Genomic DNA, 16,999 nt, shown 5'->3' with positions numbered 1-16,999 from the left:
CCAGAGGATAACAGACGGGGCATTGCGGTTCACTTCCTGGAAGGGGACGCGCATAATTGGTGGCTTGCGGTGGACAAGCGCACCAACAGAGGTCTCACAAGTTTTGCGGACTTTGAAATTGAGTTCAACCGCAAATACTTTCCTGCTGAGGCTTGGGATCGTCTGGAATCTAAGTTTCTAGATCTGGTCCAAGGCCGCAGGACCGTACGGGAGTACGAAGAAGAGTTCAACCGACTCAGACGGTTTGTTGGAAGAGAGCTGGAGGACGAAGCAGTCCAGGTCCGTAGGTTCATCCGAGGCCTAAGGCCGGACCTGAAGACCCACTGCTCGATCTGCACTTTCAACACCGTCGGAGTACTGGTGGAACGGGTGGCTTTGTTGGAGTCTAACTTGGCTGAGGAAGCTAAGCTTAAGGCTAAGCCACAGTCTGGCCCATTGGGCAAGACTAATGATAAAAAGAGAAAATGGGACCAGGTGGACGGAAGTAAGACCTCTGGTGGCCGACCTGCGTGTTCCAAATGTGGACGGAACCATCCGGGTGAGTGCTGGAAGGCCAAGGGGGCTTGTGTTCGTTGTGGCAGCATGGACCATGGGGTTCAGAACTGTCCTCGACCGAACCAGTCTGGTAGAAGCGGCCAGATGACCTGTTTCCATTGTGGCCAGCAAGGACATTTCCAATCGGAGTGTCCCAAGCTGCAAGGAAGTCAGGGGAAGGGCCGTGGAGATTCAGGAAAGGCGTCCCAAGGAAAACCAACCACAACACCGCGGGTGTATGAACTGTCACGAGAAGACGGAACTTCCGGATCCTTTGATTCGATCTCTGGTAATTTCTAAATTTATCTTTTTACATTCAAGTAGTAATGCTTGGTTTAGAACCTAGAATGTGGTCTAGGGGATTCTGATGGGGGTTTCTGATAGGAACCCTCATGGTCGGTGGGTTAAAAACCCACGTGCTTTTCGACACAGGGGCTACACATAGTTTTGTGAGTCCGGGACTGGTCGGAAAGGGTCTGTTCTGTCTGGATGCTGGTAATAATTTTGGGATAGTGAGGGCGGCTGGTGGGCAAGCCATGAACTCACTAGGTCTCATGTCGAATATCCCAGTACAGATCAAGGGAAAGGTCTTCCCTGTGAATCTGGTATGTGTCCACCTAAAGAATCAAGAAGTGATCTTAGGTATGGATTGGTTGGGAAAGTACTGAGCCACTCTCGATTGCCATAAGGGTCGTGTGCAATTGGAGAATGGACTTCACCCGGTAGAGTACCAAGGTCTGTGTCAGGCTCAAGAGAAAGTAGTGGTTTCAGCAGTTCGAGCGATTCGGATGCTGGAACAGGGTTGTCAGTCATTCTTGGCTACAATTACAACTACAGAGCCTGACAGTTCTGGTTTTCTGTTAGACCCACGCGAGGATTCGTTGGTGTCCGAGTTCCAGGATGTGTTTCAGTCGCTACAGGGTGTCCCCCCTAATAGGTCTGATCCCTTCCTGATTGAACTGGAACCAGGGACAGCTCCGCTGTCAAAGAGACCGTACCGAATGACTCCGGCCGAGATGGCCGAGCTAAAGAAGCAATTGGAAGAATTGCTTGACAAGGGGTTCATACGGCCAAGTAGCTCCCCTTGGGGTGCACCAGTCCTCTTTGTTAAAAAGAAGGATGGTAGCATGCGTCTGTGCATCGACTATTGAGGGTTGAACAGGGTAACTGTGAAGAACAAGTATCCGTTGCCCAGGATAGACGAGCTGTTGGATCAGCTGAAAGGAGCTAAGTGGTTTTCAAAAATTGATTTGGCCTCGGGATATCATCAGATTCCTATAGAGCCAAACGACATTAGAAAAACAGCATTTAGGACCAGGTACGGCCATTACAAATTCGTAGTGATGCCGTTCGGTCTGACCAAAGCACCTGCTGCATTCATGAAAGTGATGAACAGCGTGTTCCGGGACTTCTTGGATGAATCAGTGATAATCTTCATTGATGATATCCTGATTTACTCCAAGGACGAGGAATCTCATCGGAAACATTTGAGAGCTGTGCTGGAACGATTACGAGACCACAAACTCTTTGCTAAACTCAGCAAGTGCAGTTTTTGGCAAAAGAGTATTGGGTTCCTCGGCCATATTGTCTCTGACCAGGGCGTCTCAGTGGATCCAAAGAAGATCAGGGCAATCAAAGATTGGCCTCGACCACGCAGTGCTATGGAAGTTAGAAGCTTCCTAGGGCTGGCAGGTTACTATAGAAAGTTTGTGAAGGGATTCGCAAGCTTGGCTCAGCCGATGACACGGTGGACTGGGAAGGACGTTAAGTTCACATGGTCTGACGAGTGTAAGAGATGTTTCTCCGCACTTAAGGATATGCTAACTAGCGCACCCGTCCTGGTTCTTCCGGAGGCAGACCAACCTTATGTGGTCTACACGGATGCGTCCATCACTAGACTCGGTTGTGTGTTGACCCAACATGGGAAGGCCATTGCTTACGCGTCAAGGCAGCTGAAGAAACATGAGGGAAACTACCCCACCCATGACCTGGAAATGGCTGCGGTAGTGTTCGTCTTAAAGATTTGGCGATCATATTTATATGGGGCCAAAGTCCAGATACTTACAGACCATAAAAGTCTGAAGTATATATTAACCCAGCCTGAGTTGAACTTAAGGCAGAGGAGGTGAATGGAGTTCGTGGCCGACTAAGACCTAGACATCACTTACTATCCGGGCAAGGCCAACCTTGTGGCTGACGCCTTGAGCCGGAAACGAGAAGATGTAGCGGCCGGTAGCAGAACGGACGAGCAGGATGAGGTGGGACGTTTCATCCGTTTAAATGCTTTGAACGGGACGGATGGACCAAGATCAGGATCCGGATCCGAGCGGCCCAAGATCAGGATGAGAACCTGAAGACGGTTGCTCGGAACGACCTGACTGAGTATCAAATCGCCAAGGACGGTACGATCTTAGTTCATGGTCGGATCAGCGTACCCAATGATAGGAGTTTGAAGGACGAGATCCTTAGAGAAGCTCATAAGTCTAGATTCTCGATCCATCCTGGAGTGACCAAGATGTATCATAATCTCAGACAGTACTATCATTGGATATGGATGAAGGTTGATGTGGTCGAATGGGTGGCCAAATGTCCTACTTGTCAACTCGTCAAGGCTGAACAACTAGTTCCGAGTGGACTGCTTCATAGTCTACCTATTCCGGAATGGAAGTGGGATCACATCACGATGGACTTCGTGACCGGTTTTCCCACGACCAGGAATAGGAATGATGCTGTCTGGGTAATAGTGGATCGACTGACCAAGTCTGCCCACTTCCTGGCCATCAAAAAGACTGATGGAGTCGACCGGATTGTGAGTAAGTACATTGACGAGATTGTGAGGCTACACGGAGTACCCTCAAGTATAGTTTCGGATAGAGATTCGAGGTTCACATCTCACTTCTGGCAAGCTTTTTAAAAAGCTTTAGAAACAAGAGTGAACATGAGTACGGCTTATCATCCCCAAACGGATGGGCAGTCGGAAAGAACTATATGGACGATGGAGGACATACTTCGAGCATGTGTCCTCGATTGGGGCGATTCCTGGGAACGGCATTTGCCGTTAATGGAGTTCGCCTACAATAACACCTTCCACTCAAGTATAGGCATGTCACCGGACGAAGCTTTGTATGGACGACCATGCAGGACACCGTTATGCTGGACCCAAGTAGGGGAACGCAGCATGATAGGCCCCGAGATCGTGGAGGAAACCACGGAGAAGATCAAGTCCGTGCAGGACAAGATGAGGGCCGCACATGACAGACAAAAGCACTACGCTGACAAACTAAGGAAAGTTGCTGTCCGTGTATGTCCGTGTGTGTCCGTCAGCACACACAGGACGTCCGTGGCTGTCCATCAGTACACATATCAGCACGTTGGTCCTTGAACTCAGCACGCTGACCCTTCCCGTGGACTATTCGGGTGATTTTGGCCCACGTGGGCTGTCTGTTCAGTACACAGAGGACGTACGTGGGTGTCCGCCAGCACACACAGGACGTCTGTGGCTGTCCGTCGACACACACAAGACGTCCGTGGCTGTCCATGTGTGTCCGTGTGTGTCCGTCAGCACACACAGGACGTCTGTGGCTGTCAATCAATACACATATCAGCACGTTGGTCCTTGAACTCAGCACGCTGACCCTTCCCGTGGACTGTTCGGGTGATTTTGGCCCATGTGGGCTGTCTGTTCCGTACACACAGGACGTCCGTGGGTGTCCGCCAGCACAGACAGGACGTCTGTGGCTGTCCGTGGCTGTCCGTCAGCACACAAAGGCCGTCCGTGTGTGTCCGTCAACACACACAGGACGTCCGTGGCTGTCCATCAGTACACATATCAGCACGTTGGTCCTTGGACTCAGCACGATGGCCCTTCCCATGGACTGTTCGGGTGATTTTGGCCCACATGGGTTGTCTGTTCAGTACATACAGGACGTCCGTGGCTGTCCGTCAGCACACACAAGACGTCCGTGGTTGTCTGTGTGTGTCAGTGTGTGTCCGTCAGCACACACAGGATGTCCGTGGCTGTTTATCAGTACATATATCAGCACGTTGGTCCTTGGACTCAGCACGATGACCCTTCCCGTGGACTCTTCGGGTGATTTTGGCCCACGTGGGCTGTCTGTTCAGTACACAAAGGACGCCCGTGGGTGTCCGCAAGCATACACAGGATGTCCGTGGCTGTCCATCAACACACACTGGACGTCTGTGGCTATCCGTGTGTGTCCGTGTGTGTCCGTCCGCACACACAGGACGTCCGTAGCTGTCCGTGTGTGTCCGTGTGTGTCCGTCAGCACACACAGGACGTCTGTGGCTGTCCGTGTGTGTCTGTCAGCACACACAGAACGTCCGTGGCAGTCCATCAGTACACATATCAGCAAGTTGGTCCATGGACTCAGCACGCTGACCCTTCCCCTGGACTGTTCGGGTGATTTTGGCCCATGTGGGCTGTCTGTTCAGTACACACAGGACGTCCGTGGGTGTCCGCCAGCACACACATGACGTATGTGGCTGTCCGTGGTTGCCCGTCAGCACACACAAGACGTCTGTGGCTGTTTGTGTGTGTATGTGTGTGTCCGTGTGTGTCCGTCAGCACACACAGGACGTCCTTGGCTGTCCTGTGTATCCGTCAGCACACACAGAACGTCCGTGGCTTTCCGTGTGTGTCCATGTGTGTCCATTCAGCACACACAGGACGTCTGTGGTGGTCCGTGTGTGTTCGTGTGTGTCCGTCAGCACACACAAGACGTCTGTGGCTGTCCGTGTGTGTCCATCTGTGTCTGTCAGCACACACAGGACGTTTGTGGCTGTCCATCAGTACACATATCAGCACGTTGGTCCTTGGACTCTGCACGCTGACCCTTCCCGTGGACTGTTCGGGTGATTATGGCCCACGTGGGTTGTCTGTTCAGTACACACAGGATGTCCGTGGGTGTCCGACAGCACACACAGGATGTCCGTGGCTGTCCGTCAACACACACTGGATGTCCGTGGCTATCCGTGTGTGTCCGTCAGCACACACAGGACGTCTGTGGCTGTCCATCAGTACACATATCAGCACCTTGGTCCTTGCACTCAGCACACTAACCCTTCCCGTGGAATGTTCGGGTGATTTTGACCCACGTGGGCTGTCTGTTCAGTACACACAGGACGTCCGTGGGTGTCCGCCAGCACACACAGGACGTTCGTGGCTGTCTGTGGTTGCCCGTCAGCACACACAGGACGCCTGTGGCTGTCTGTGTGTGTCCGTCAGCACACACTGGACGTTTGTGGCTGTCCGTGTGTGTTCGTGTGTGTCCGTCAGTACACACAGGACGTCTGTGGCTGTCCGTGTGTGTCCGTCTGTGTCTGTCAGCACACACAGGATGTCTATGGCTGTCCATCAGTACATTATCAGCACGTTGGTCCTTGGACTCAGCACGCTGACCCTTCCCGTGGACTATTCGGGTGATTTGGCCCACGTGGGGTTTCTGTTCAGTAAACACAGGACGTCCGTGGGTGTCTGCCAGCACACACTTGACGTCTGTGGCTGTCTGTGGTTGTCAATCAACACACACATGACGTCCGTGGCTGTCCGTGTGTGTCCGTGTATGTCCGTCATCACAGGCAGGACATCCGTGGCTGTCCATCAGTACACATATCTGCACATTGGTCCTTGGACTCAGCACGCCGACCCTTCCCGTGGACTGTTCTGGTGATTTTGGCCCACGTGGGCTGTCCGTTCAGTACACACAGGACGTCTGTGGGTGTCCGCCCGCACACACAGGACGTTTCTGGCTGACCGTCAACACACACATGACGTCCGTGGCTGTCATTGTGTGTCCGTGTATGTCCGTCATCACACACAGGACGTCTGTGGCTGTCCATCAGTACACATATCAGCACCTTGGTCCTTGGACTCAGCACACTGACGCTTCCCTTGGAATGTTCGGGTGATTTTGGCCCACGTGGGCTGTCTGTTCCGTACACACAGGACATCCGTGGGTGTCTGCCAGCACACACAGGACGTCCGTGGCTGTCCGTGGCTATCCATCAACACACACTGGACGTCCGTGGCTATCCGTGTGTGTCCGTCAGCGCACATAGGACGTCTGTGGCTGTCCATCAGTACACATATCAGCACCTTGGTCCTTGGACTCAGCACGCTGACCCTTCCCGTGGAATGTTCGGGTGATTTTGGCCCACGTGGGCTGTCTGTTCAGTACACACAGGACGTCTGTGGGTGTCCGCCAGCACACACAGGACGTCCGTGGCTGTCTATGGTTGCCCGTCAGCACACACACAGGACGTCTGTGGCTGTCCGTGTGTGTCTGTCAGCACACATAGGACGTCTGTGGCTGTCTGTGTGTGTTCGTGTGTGTCCGTCAGCACACACAGGACGCCTGTGGCTGTCCGTGAGTGTCAGGTTGTGTCTGTCAGCACACCCATGATGTCTGTGGCTGTCCATCAGTACACTTATCAGCACTTTGGTCCTTGGACTCAGCACGCTGACCCTTCCCATGGACTATTCGGGTGATTTGGCCCACGTGGGCTGTCTGTTCAATACACAGAAGACGTCTGTGGGTGTCTGCCAGCACACACTGGACGTATGTGGCTGTCTGTGGCTGTCCATCAGCACACACAGGACGTCCGTGGCTGTTCGTGTGTGTCCGTGTATGTCCGTCAGCACACACAGGACGTCCGTGGCTATCCATCATTACACATATCAGCACGTTGGTCCTTGGACTCAGCTCGCTGACCCTTCCCGTGGACTGTTCGGGTGATTTTGGCCCACGTGGGCTGTCCATTCAGTACACACAGGACATCCGTGGGTGTCCACCAGCACACACAAAACGATTGTGGCTGACCGTCAACACACACAGGACGTTCGTGGCTGTCCGTGTGTGTTCGTCAGCACACACAGGACGTCTGTGGCTGTCCATCAGTACACATATCAGCACCTTGGTCCTTGGACTCAGCACGCTGACCCTTCCTGTGGCCTGTTCGGCTTATATTGGCCCATGTGGGCTGTCTGTTCAGTACACATAGGACGTCCGTGGGTATCTGCCAGCACAAACAGGACGTCTGTGGCTGTCCGTGGCTGTCCATCAACACACACTGGACGTCTGTGGCTATCCTTGTGTGTCCGTCAGCACACACAGGACGTCTGTGGCTGTCCATCAGTACACATATCAGCACCTTGGTCCTTGGACTCAGCACGCTGACCCTTCCCGTGGAATGTTCGGGTGATTTTGGCCCACGTGGGCTGTCTGTTCAGTACACACAGGACGTCCGTGGGTGTCCGCCAGCACACACATGACGTCTGTGGCTGTCCGTGGTTGCATGTTAGCACACACAGGACGTCCGTGGCTGTCCGTGTGTGTCCGTCAGCACACACAGGACGTCTGTGGCTGTCCGTGTGTGTTCGTGTGTGTCCGTCAGCACACACATGACGTCTGTGGCTGTCCGTGTGTGTCCGTCTGTGTCCGTCAGCACACACAAGACGTCTGTGCCTTTCCATCAGTACACATATCAGCACGTTGGTCCTTGGACTCAGCATGCTGACCCTTCCTGTGGACTATTCGGGTGATTTGGCCCACGTGGGCTGTCTGTTCAGTACACACATGACGTCCTTGGGTGTCTGCCAGCACACACTGGACGTCCGTGGCTGTCTGTGTGTGTTCGTGTGTGTCCGTCAGCACACACAGGACGTCTATGGCTGCCAGTGTGTGTCTGTCTGTGTCCGTCAGCACACACAGGACGTCTGTGGCTGTCCATCAGTACACATCTCAGCACGTTGGTCCTTGGACTCAGCCCGCTGACCCTTCCCGTGGACTGTTCGGGTGATTTTGGCCCACGTGGGCTGTCTGTTCAGTACACACAGGACATCCGTGGGTGTCTGCCAGCACACACAGGACGTCCGTGGCTGTCCGTGGCTATCCATCAACACACACTGGACGTCCGTGGCTATCCATGTGTGTCCGTCAGCACACACAGGATGTCCTTGGCTGTCCATTAGTACACATATCAGTACCTTGGTCCTTGGACTCAGCACGCTGACCCTTCCCGTGGAATGTTCGGGTGATTTTGGCCCACGTGGGCTGTCTGTTCAGTACACACAGGACGTCCGTGGGTGTCCGCCAGCACAAACAGGACCTCTGTGGCTGTTCGTGGTTGCATGTTAGCACACACAGGACGTCCGTGGCTGTCCGTGTGTGTCCGTCAGTACACACAGGACGTCTGTGGCTGTCCGTGTGTGTTCGTGTGTGTCCGTTAGCACACACATGATGTCTGTGGCTGTCCGTGTGTGTCCGTCTGTGTCCGTCAGCACACACAAGACGTATGTGCCTGTCCATCTGTACACATATCAGCACGTTGGTCCTTGGACTCAGCACGCTGACCCTTCCCGTGGACTATTCGGGTGATTTAGCCCTTGTGGGCTGTCTGTTCAGTACACACAGGACGTCCTTGGGTGTCCGGCAGCACACACTGGACGTCCGTGGCTGTCTGTGTGTGTTCGTGTGTGTCCGTCAGCACACACAGGACGTCTGTGGCTGTCCATCAGTACACATCTCAGCACGTTGGTCCTTGGACTCAGCACACTGACCCTTCCCGTGGACTGTTCGGGTGATTTTGGTCCACGTGGGCTGTCTGTTCAGTACACACAGGACGTCCGTGGGTGTCCGCCATAACACACAGGACGCCTGTGGGTGTCCGTGGCTGTCTATCAACACACACTGGATGTCCGTGGCTATCCGTGTGTGTCCGTCAGCACACACAGGACGTCCGTGGCTGTCCATCAGTACACATATCAGCACCTTGGTCTTTGGAATCAGCACGCTGACCCTTCTCGTGGAATGTTTGGGTGATTTTGGCCCACGTGGGCTGTCTGCTCAGTACACACAGGACGTCCGTGGGTGTCTGCCAGCACATACAGGACGTCTATGGCTGTTTGTGGCTGTCCATGGTTGCCCGTCAGCACACACAGGACGTCCGTGGCTGTCCGTGTGTGTCCGTCAGCACACATAGGATGTCTATGGCTGTCTGTGTGTGTTCGTGTGTGTCCGTCAGCACACATAAGAGGTCTGTGGCTGTCTGTGTGTGTCCGTCTGTGTCTGTCAGCACACACAGGATGTCTGTGTGTGTCCATCAGTACACTTATCAGCACGTTGGTCCTTGGACTCAGCACGCTGACCCTTCCCGTGGACTGTTCGGGTGATTTTGGCCCATGTGGGCTGTCCGTTCAGTACACACAGGACGTCCGTGGGTGCCAGCACACACAGGACATTTGTGGCTGACCGTCAACACACACAGGACGTCCGTGGCTGTCCGTGTGTGTCCGTCAGCATACACAGGACGTCTGTGGCTGTCCACGGTGACCCTTCCCGTGGAATGTTCGGGTGATTTTGGCCCACGTGGGCTGTCTGTTCAGTACACACAGGACGTCCGTGGGTGTCCGCCAGCACACACAGGACGTCTGTGGCTGTCTGTGGCTGTATGTGGCTGTCTGTGGCTGTCCGTGGTTGCCCGTCAGCACAAATAGGACGTATGTGGCTGTCCGTGTGTGTCCGTCAGCACACACATGACGTCTGTGGCTGTCCATCAGTACACATATCAGCACGTTGGTCCTTGGACTCATCACGCTTACCCTTCCCATGGACTATTCGGGTGATTTCGCCCACGTGGGCTGTCCGGCAGTACACACAGGACGTCTGTGGGTGTCCGCCAGCACACACAGAACCCTGGCCTCTCGACCTGATGGTGTCCGCAGGCTTACTTATTAATTTCTTTGCTTGTTTGATCCATTTTAAGTCTTTTAGTTACTAAGTCATATTCGAATATGAGGTTCATAAACAAAGGAATAGATTGCACAGCGGAATAACAATGTATAAACTTTGTATTACTTAGAAACATGAGATTCAATACACAACTTTTTAACAGTCTCATAGACAATCACTAGTTCATCCCTAGCATCATCTAACCACACGTTACACAGCCTCTCACTGACCGAGCCTTCACGGCTCCTTGGCTTGACCAGAACACTCCTTAGTTCCGTATCCTAAGTCATTCAACCAACCACCCCTTGACTTAGAATCAGATAGATAGTCCAGAATAGATAAACAGAACACACGAACAGATCCGGATCGTCCCCAAAGACCAATCCGTCTAACCGGATAGAATCTAGGTGCGACCGGCCAATGGAGTCCGGCTCAATGGCCCAACGGACTCCCTTACCTGATCCGGCCTTAGGCCTGGATCCAATCGGCCGAGTAAGCCTCAAGCCTAATCCGGAAGGCTTAGCAACCGGTCAGACCTTGTGACTCTACCTTGGCTTAGACAAACCGTGACCTTGTCCTAACTAGACAAGCCATAGGCTGATCCATAAGGATCGGTCCTAACCTGTCCCGAAAGACACCGTTTGGAAACATGCACCCTTTGGCCATTTGTGCCTCTTGGACACTCATGACTCTTGACAACTCTTGCCCTTTGGGTCATTCCCAACCTTTCGTCCTAACCGCCCAGTCTTGGTGCGATCGGGTCATCCGACTAACCGACCCGTGTCTACGCTAGCGGTTTGGTTACGTTCGGCCAAAGCCTAGGGACGTGTCCCTTGGACTCAACCAACACAACCTTTCGTGTTTAACCAGAGAGAAGAGAAGAGAAACGAATTGAAACATATAAGGAGAGCCGGATGGGACTTAGGAACCGAGCAGAGCCGCGGTGCGGTCGCATGGACCGTCCGTTCGGTCTGATGGAGCCACGGCCCATCACATACCTTGTGAACCACGTCTGGGTTCTCCATGCTCTTCTCCTTGTCTTGATCTCCCATTCTTGACCGGAGTTAGTTCATAAACGATCAGAGTCGCCGGAACACAACACCACCACAATCGGCCTTTCTCTTGGCCGGAACTCTCCCTTCCTCTCTTTTATTCTCTCTACGTTTTTCTCTGAGTATTTTACTCTGGAATTGGATAATGAAATCGACCAGAGAGCCCCCATATTTATAGAAAACGAGGGGGTAAGTCTTGCCCCACGAACAGGCACGACTTGCTAGCGAATGGGCACCATCGGCCAAGGGTTGTCCCCTTTCGGCCACTTGCATCCCTTCGCCCTTTCTGATTGGGGTTGGGGTCGGTCATAAGCCCAACCCACGCCCCAAGCCTCTTGGACTTAGCCCAAGGCCTTGTCCAAAGACCCAACAGCCCATGGCCTCATGGCCGGACCTCACAGCCCGCCACTGACCCGGACCCGGACCATCGGCCTAAAGCCCGGAAAGTCCGACTTGCTGAGATGAGCTGACTCTCAGCTGCCTCAGCTGAGTGAGCTAGTAGTCCAGCAAGTGGATCTGACTTAGTAGGGACTGAGCTGGAGTGAACTGAAGCTAACTTCATTGAGCTGGCCTAGCTACTCGTCCACTTCGTCCAGCTACCGTCTTACTCGTCCTAGCTGTCTCTTAGCTTGTATAAGGTTAAGTCTAAGTTTCCTTATGTCCTTAACCTTCTTTCTCGACCATGGAACGCTTGCCTTGATGTCCTAATACTGACTTGCACATTTCCTCGAACCATGGCCGTCCCAACAATCCTACTTAGGATTGGGGGCATGACAGTCAACACACACAGGACGTCCGTGGCTGTTTGTGTGTGTCCGTCAGCACACACAGGACGTCTGTGGCTGTCCATCAGTACACATATCAGCACCTTGGTCCTTGGACTCAGTACGCTGACCCTTCCCGTGGACTGTTCGGGTGATTTTGGCCCACTTGGGCTGTCTGTTCAGTACACACAGGACGTCCGTGGGTGTGCGCCAGCACACGCAGGACGTCTGTGGCTGTCCGTGGCTGTCCATCAACACACACTGGACGTCTGTGGCTATCAGTGTGTGTCCGTCAGCACACACAGGACGTCTGTGGCTGTCCATCAGTACGCATATCAGCACCTTGGTCCTTTGACTTAGCACGGTGACCCTTCCCGTGGAATGTTCGGGTGATTTTGGCCCACATGGGCTGTCTGTTTAGTACACACAGGACGTCCGTGGGTGTCCGCCAGCACACACAGGACGTCTGTGGCTGTCAGTGGCTGTCCGTGGTTGCCTGTCAGCACAAACAGGACGTCTGTGGCTGTCCGTGTGTGTCCGTCAGATCACAAATGACGTCTGTGGCTGTCCGTGTGTGTTCGTGTGTGTCCGTCAGCACACACAGGACGTTTGTGGCTGTCCGTGTGTGTCCGTCTGTGTCCGTCAGCACACACAGGACGTCTGTGGTTGTCCATCAGTACACATATCAGCACGTTGGTCCTTGGACTCATCACGCTTACCCTTCCCATGGACTATTCGGCTGATTTGGCCCACGTGGGCTGTTTATTCAGTACACACAGAACGTCCGTGGATGTCCGCCAGCACACACTGGACGGCTGTGGGTGTATGTGGCTGTCCGTCAGCACACACAGGACGTCTGTGGCTGTCTGTGTGTGTCCGTGTGTGTCTGTCAGTATACACAGGACGTTCGTGGCTGTCCATCAGTACACATATCAGCACGTTGGTCGTTGGACTCAGCACGCTGACCCTTCCCGTGGACTGTTCGGGTGAATTTGGCCCACGTGGGCTGTCCGTTCAGTACACACAGGACGTCCGTGGGTGTCCGCCAGCACACACAGGACGGCTGTGGCTGTCTGTCAACACACACAGGACATCCGTGGCTGTCCGTGTGTGTCCGTCAGCACACACATGACGTCCGTGGCTGTTCATCAGTACACATATCAGCATGTTGGTCCTTGGACTCAGCACGCTGACCCTTCCCGTGGACTGTTCGGGTGATTTTGGCCCACGTGGGCTGTCTGTTCTGTACACACAGGACGTCCGTGGGTGTCCGGCAGCACACACAGGACGTCTGTGGCTGTCTGTGGCTGTCCGTCAGCACACACAGCCCATCCGTGTGTGTCCGTCAGCACAGACAGGACGTCCGTGGCGGTCCATCAGCACACTTATCAGCACGTTGGTCCTTGTACTCAGCACGCTGACCCTTCCCGTGGACTGTTCAGGTGATTTTGGCCCACGTGAGCTGTCTGTTTAGTACACACAGGACGTCCGTGGCTCTCCGTGTGTTTCTGTCAGCACACACAGGACGTCCGTGGCTGTCCATCAGTATACATATCAGCACCTTGGTCCTTGGACTCAGCATGCTGACCCTTCCCATGGACTGTTCGGGTGATTCGATCCCTAAGTACTACATCTGAACCTCTTTTGATGAGAGTAACACTCCTTAGCGTAATTTGAGTGGTATCAAATTTGGCGCCGTTGCCAGGGAGCTTTGATCGCCATTAGATTTAGTTTTATTAATTCTTATTCTTTTCTTTACCCCCTTTTCTAATAATCTTTCTTTTTCTTGTCTTTTCAGGTGCATGCCCAACGGTACCAGAAGCAACAAGGAGAAAGACTTGCTGTTCTCAGACGATCCTGCTCATTTGGAACGCACCATCCGTAGAGGTCAACGTTCCACATCGCCCGATGCAACCACTTCGTCGTCGATCGATACGCACAACCAACCGTCGACCAACACCAGACCGTCATCGTCGATCGATCCCAGTCGTTCGACAAAGATTGATACTACATGGCGTACGTCGATAGATATCGTGTCGTCAAAAATGGTAAACATTATTATTCTAACTCAGGATGAGAACGGAAACCTGTATGACCAGGCCGGTCATCTGCGTAATGCAACAGGTCAGAAAATAGATGCTCAGGGAACTGTAATCCCTGATGCTGATGCTACAGGAGCTGCTCAACCTGTAGATGAGGACGCTCAATCGAAACCACTGACCGACTACAATCGCCCAGATGAGTACTATTCCAACAGATCAGGGATTCGACTTCCGGAGATCCAGAAGCAGAATTTTGAGCTGAAGCCTCAATACTACACTCTCGTGTCGCAGATACCCTACTCTCGGTTACCGCACGAGCATCCTATGCACCATTTGGAACAGTTTGAGGATCCAATCGCTGCCATTCGGATGGAAGGAGTCCCTGAAGATTACCTGCTGTGCAAGCTCTTCAGATACACGCTGAATGGAGAAGCGATGCACTGGCTTAGGCAGCAACCCACAGGATCTTTAACATCCTGGAGCGACATCAAGAATGCTTTCTTACGAAACTTCTTCGATGAGGCGCGCGCTGAAGAACTTCGGAACAAAATTTCCACATTCTCGCAAAAGGCTGGAGAGTCCTTCAAATATGCGTGGATTAGATTTAGGTTTTTCCAGCGAGACTGTCCACACCACGGATTTAATGAAGTGCAGCTGCTAAGCACTTTCTTCTGAGGTCTCGCCTTACAGTATCAAATGGCTCTTGATACGGCGAGTGAAGGAAACTTCACTACTCGGAATCCATTGGAAGCTGTGAGACTTATCGAAAACCTTGCTACCAGCAGCAGCACCAAAATCATTGACTCTGAACGGAAGAAGTCTGTAGCCTCTATCGGGAAGGAACAGATGGACGAAGTAAGAGCTAAGTTAGATGTGGTGCACGAGCTTCTTAGGAAGCAAGTCTGTTCAGCTGAAGGAGAAGTAGCAGATACAGAAGGAGAAGAAGATGTGAACTACATCGGAGGTACCGGATTCCAAAAATTTGGAAATGGCCAAAGAAGTAACCAAAGTTCACAATTTCAAAAACCCTTCAACAACAGCAAGAGCTACTCGAACTCTTACTATCAAAATCCACCACCCCAGACTCAGGAAAGCAAGATCGAAGAAATGCTTGATCGAGTACTGTTGGGACAACAACAAATCACCGTGGATTTCAACGGTAAGGTAGACTCTGCCTACAACAATCTGAACACCAAAATCGAGACCTTAGGGACTCAGGTGAGAAAACTTGAAACCCAAGTAATTCAGACGGGCGAGACTATAAAGAGGCAAGAAACTTTTGCTAGAGAGGCAGGAGCCGACAAAAGGAAACACCACGTAAATGCCATCATAGATGATGAATTTTGGCAAGTGGTGAGAAATGAAAACCTTGAGGAAGGAGATTTCGAAATCGAAAGCTCCATGAGTCTCGGCGGATCCCAATGGTGTCAACCGATGTCGATGAACTCGCATCAATCGACAGACCATGATGAAGATCGATGGACGGATTACTCCAGTCATCAATCGACGTCGTCTGCCAATTCGACTGAATGCAATGCGGTTCGAATTCTAACTCATGAAGAATTTGCAGCTAAGCATCCTCACCCACCCTCCCCTTTCTATGAAAAAATCGATCGATCGGTTAAGGCAACCATCGATCGACAGAGTGAGCCCGACGTCTATCGTCACAACACACCTCCCATCGATCGACAGGCACCTCTGACATACCGAGTGTGGTTACCCTCATTCGATAATGATTACTTCAATTAACTCAGACCACCACCTAAACCATTAGCAAACCCACCCGAACCAAAACCCAACCCTTTAAATAGTTCAACAGAATCTGTTCAAGAAGAACAAGAATCTGAAGGGAGGAGGTTAAGGAAAAGAAAGGAGAAGATTCCTAAAAACCTTAAGAGGGAAGCTAACGATAAGGAGATGGATGGTTTCACTAAACGAGTCCTCAGAATCCCAATCGAAAAACCTTTTGATGAAGCTTACTTCACACACCGGTTGTGGATGTTCTTCAGAGAAACAAAGGTAACCGAGGAGGACATTAGGAGAATGTTTCATCAAGTCAGAGGAAAGATGAAACATATGATCACATTGACGAAGAAGAGTGATCCTGGGAAGTTTGCAATACCATGCATAGTTAAGGGTGTTGAATTTCCCCATTCAATGTGTGACACAGGAGCATCGGTTAGTATCCTCCCAAGGATCATGGCAGACCAGCTTGGTTTGACCATCGAACCCTCAACAGAATCCTTCACCTTCGTGGATCTTTCAGAGAAACGATCATGAGGCATCATAAGAGATCTGGAGGTACTGATTGGTAATGCCCTTGTCCCTGTAGATTTTCATGTCTTAGACATGGAGCTTAACTGGAACTCTTCACTTCTGCTTCGAAGATCCTTCCTAGCTACAGTAGGAGCTGTATGTGACATGAACAAGAACAAATTGTGTCTAACGCTCATAGACCCAAACATCCACTACGATCCCATCCGACCTAAGAGAATGGTAATTAATTAGGTGGATTATGGGAAAGAACTTGGCTTCATTGGCGCATGCCATTGTGGAGCAGAGTATGAATCGGAGTACAAAACATAGTACTCGGAATCGATCGACACCCCCAACTGTAACACCCCCAAACCGTCCTAGACATATGGTCGATCAACCGGCCAAAAATCAAGGGTTGGAGATGAAAGGCCAACCGGCCAGCCAACAATCAAACAAGAACATGACCGATCGACCGTCCAATACCCAACACCATGGTCCGGAAGCGCTACGTGACGGGCTAGGGACAATCCGGTCAGAGTCACAAACTTTACTCCACGACCTAGACCAGTTCATCCACTAACTCGTCCCGCTGCGTCAAGGCA

General features: G+C 52.2%; 1 non-coding gene across 1 annotated transcript; it reads right to left on the bottom strand.

Annotated features, from left to right (window-relative positions):
• Positions 1 to 14,676: 14,676 nt before the first annotated feature.
• LOC117130853 lies at positions 14,677 to 14,782 on the bottom strand. Its single transcript, XR_004454122.1, has one exon. It is a non-coding gene; the product is annotated as a small nucleolar RNA R71 (small nucleolar RNA).
• Between the last annotated feature and the right edge of the window lie 2,217 nt (positions 14,783 to 16,999).

Source organism: Brassica rapa, unplaced genomic scaffold, assembly GCF_000309985.2.
Source record: "Brassica rapa cultivar Chiifu-401-42 unplaced genomic scaffold, CAAS_Brap_v3.01 Scaffold0720, whole genome shotgun sequence".
Taxonomy (NCBI): domain Eukaryota; kingdom Viridiplantae; phylum Streptophyta; class Magnoliopsida; order Brassicales; family Brassicaceae; genus Brassica; species Brassica rapa.
The sequence above is the reverse complement of the archived record's forward strand: the minus strand, read 5'-3'. Positions and strand labels throughout refer to the sequence as shown.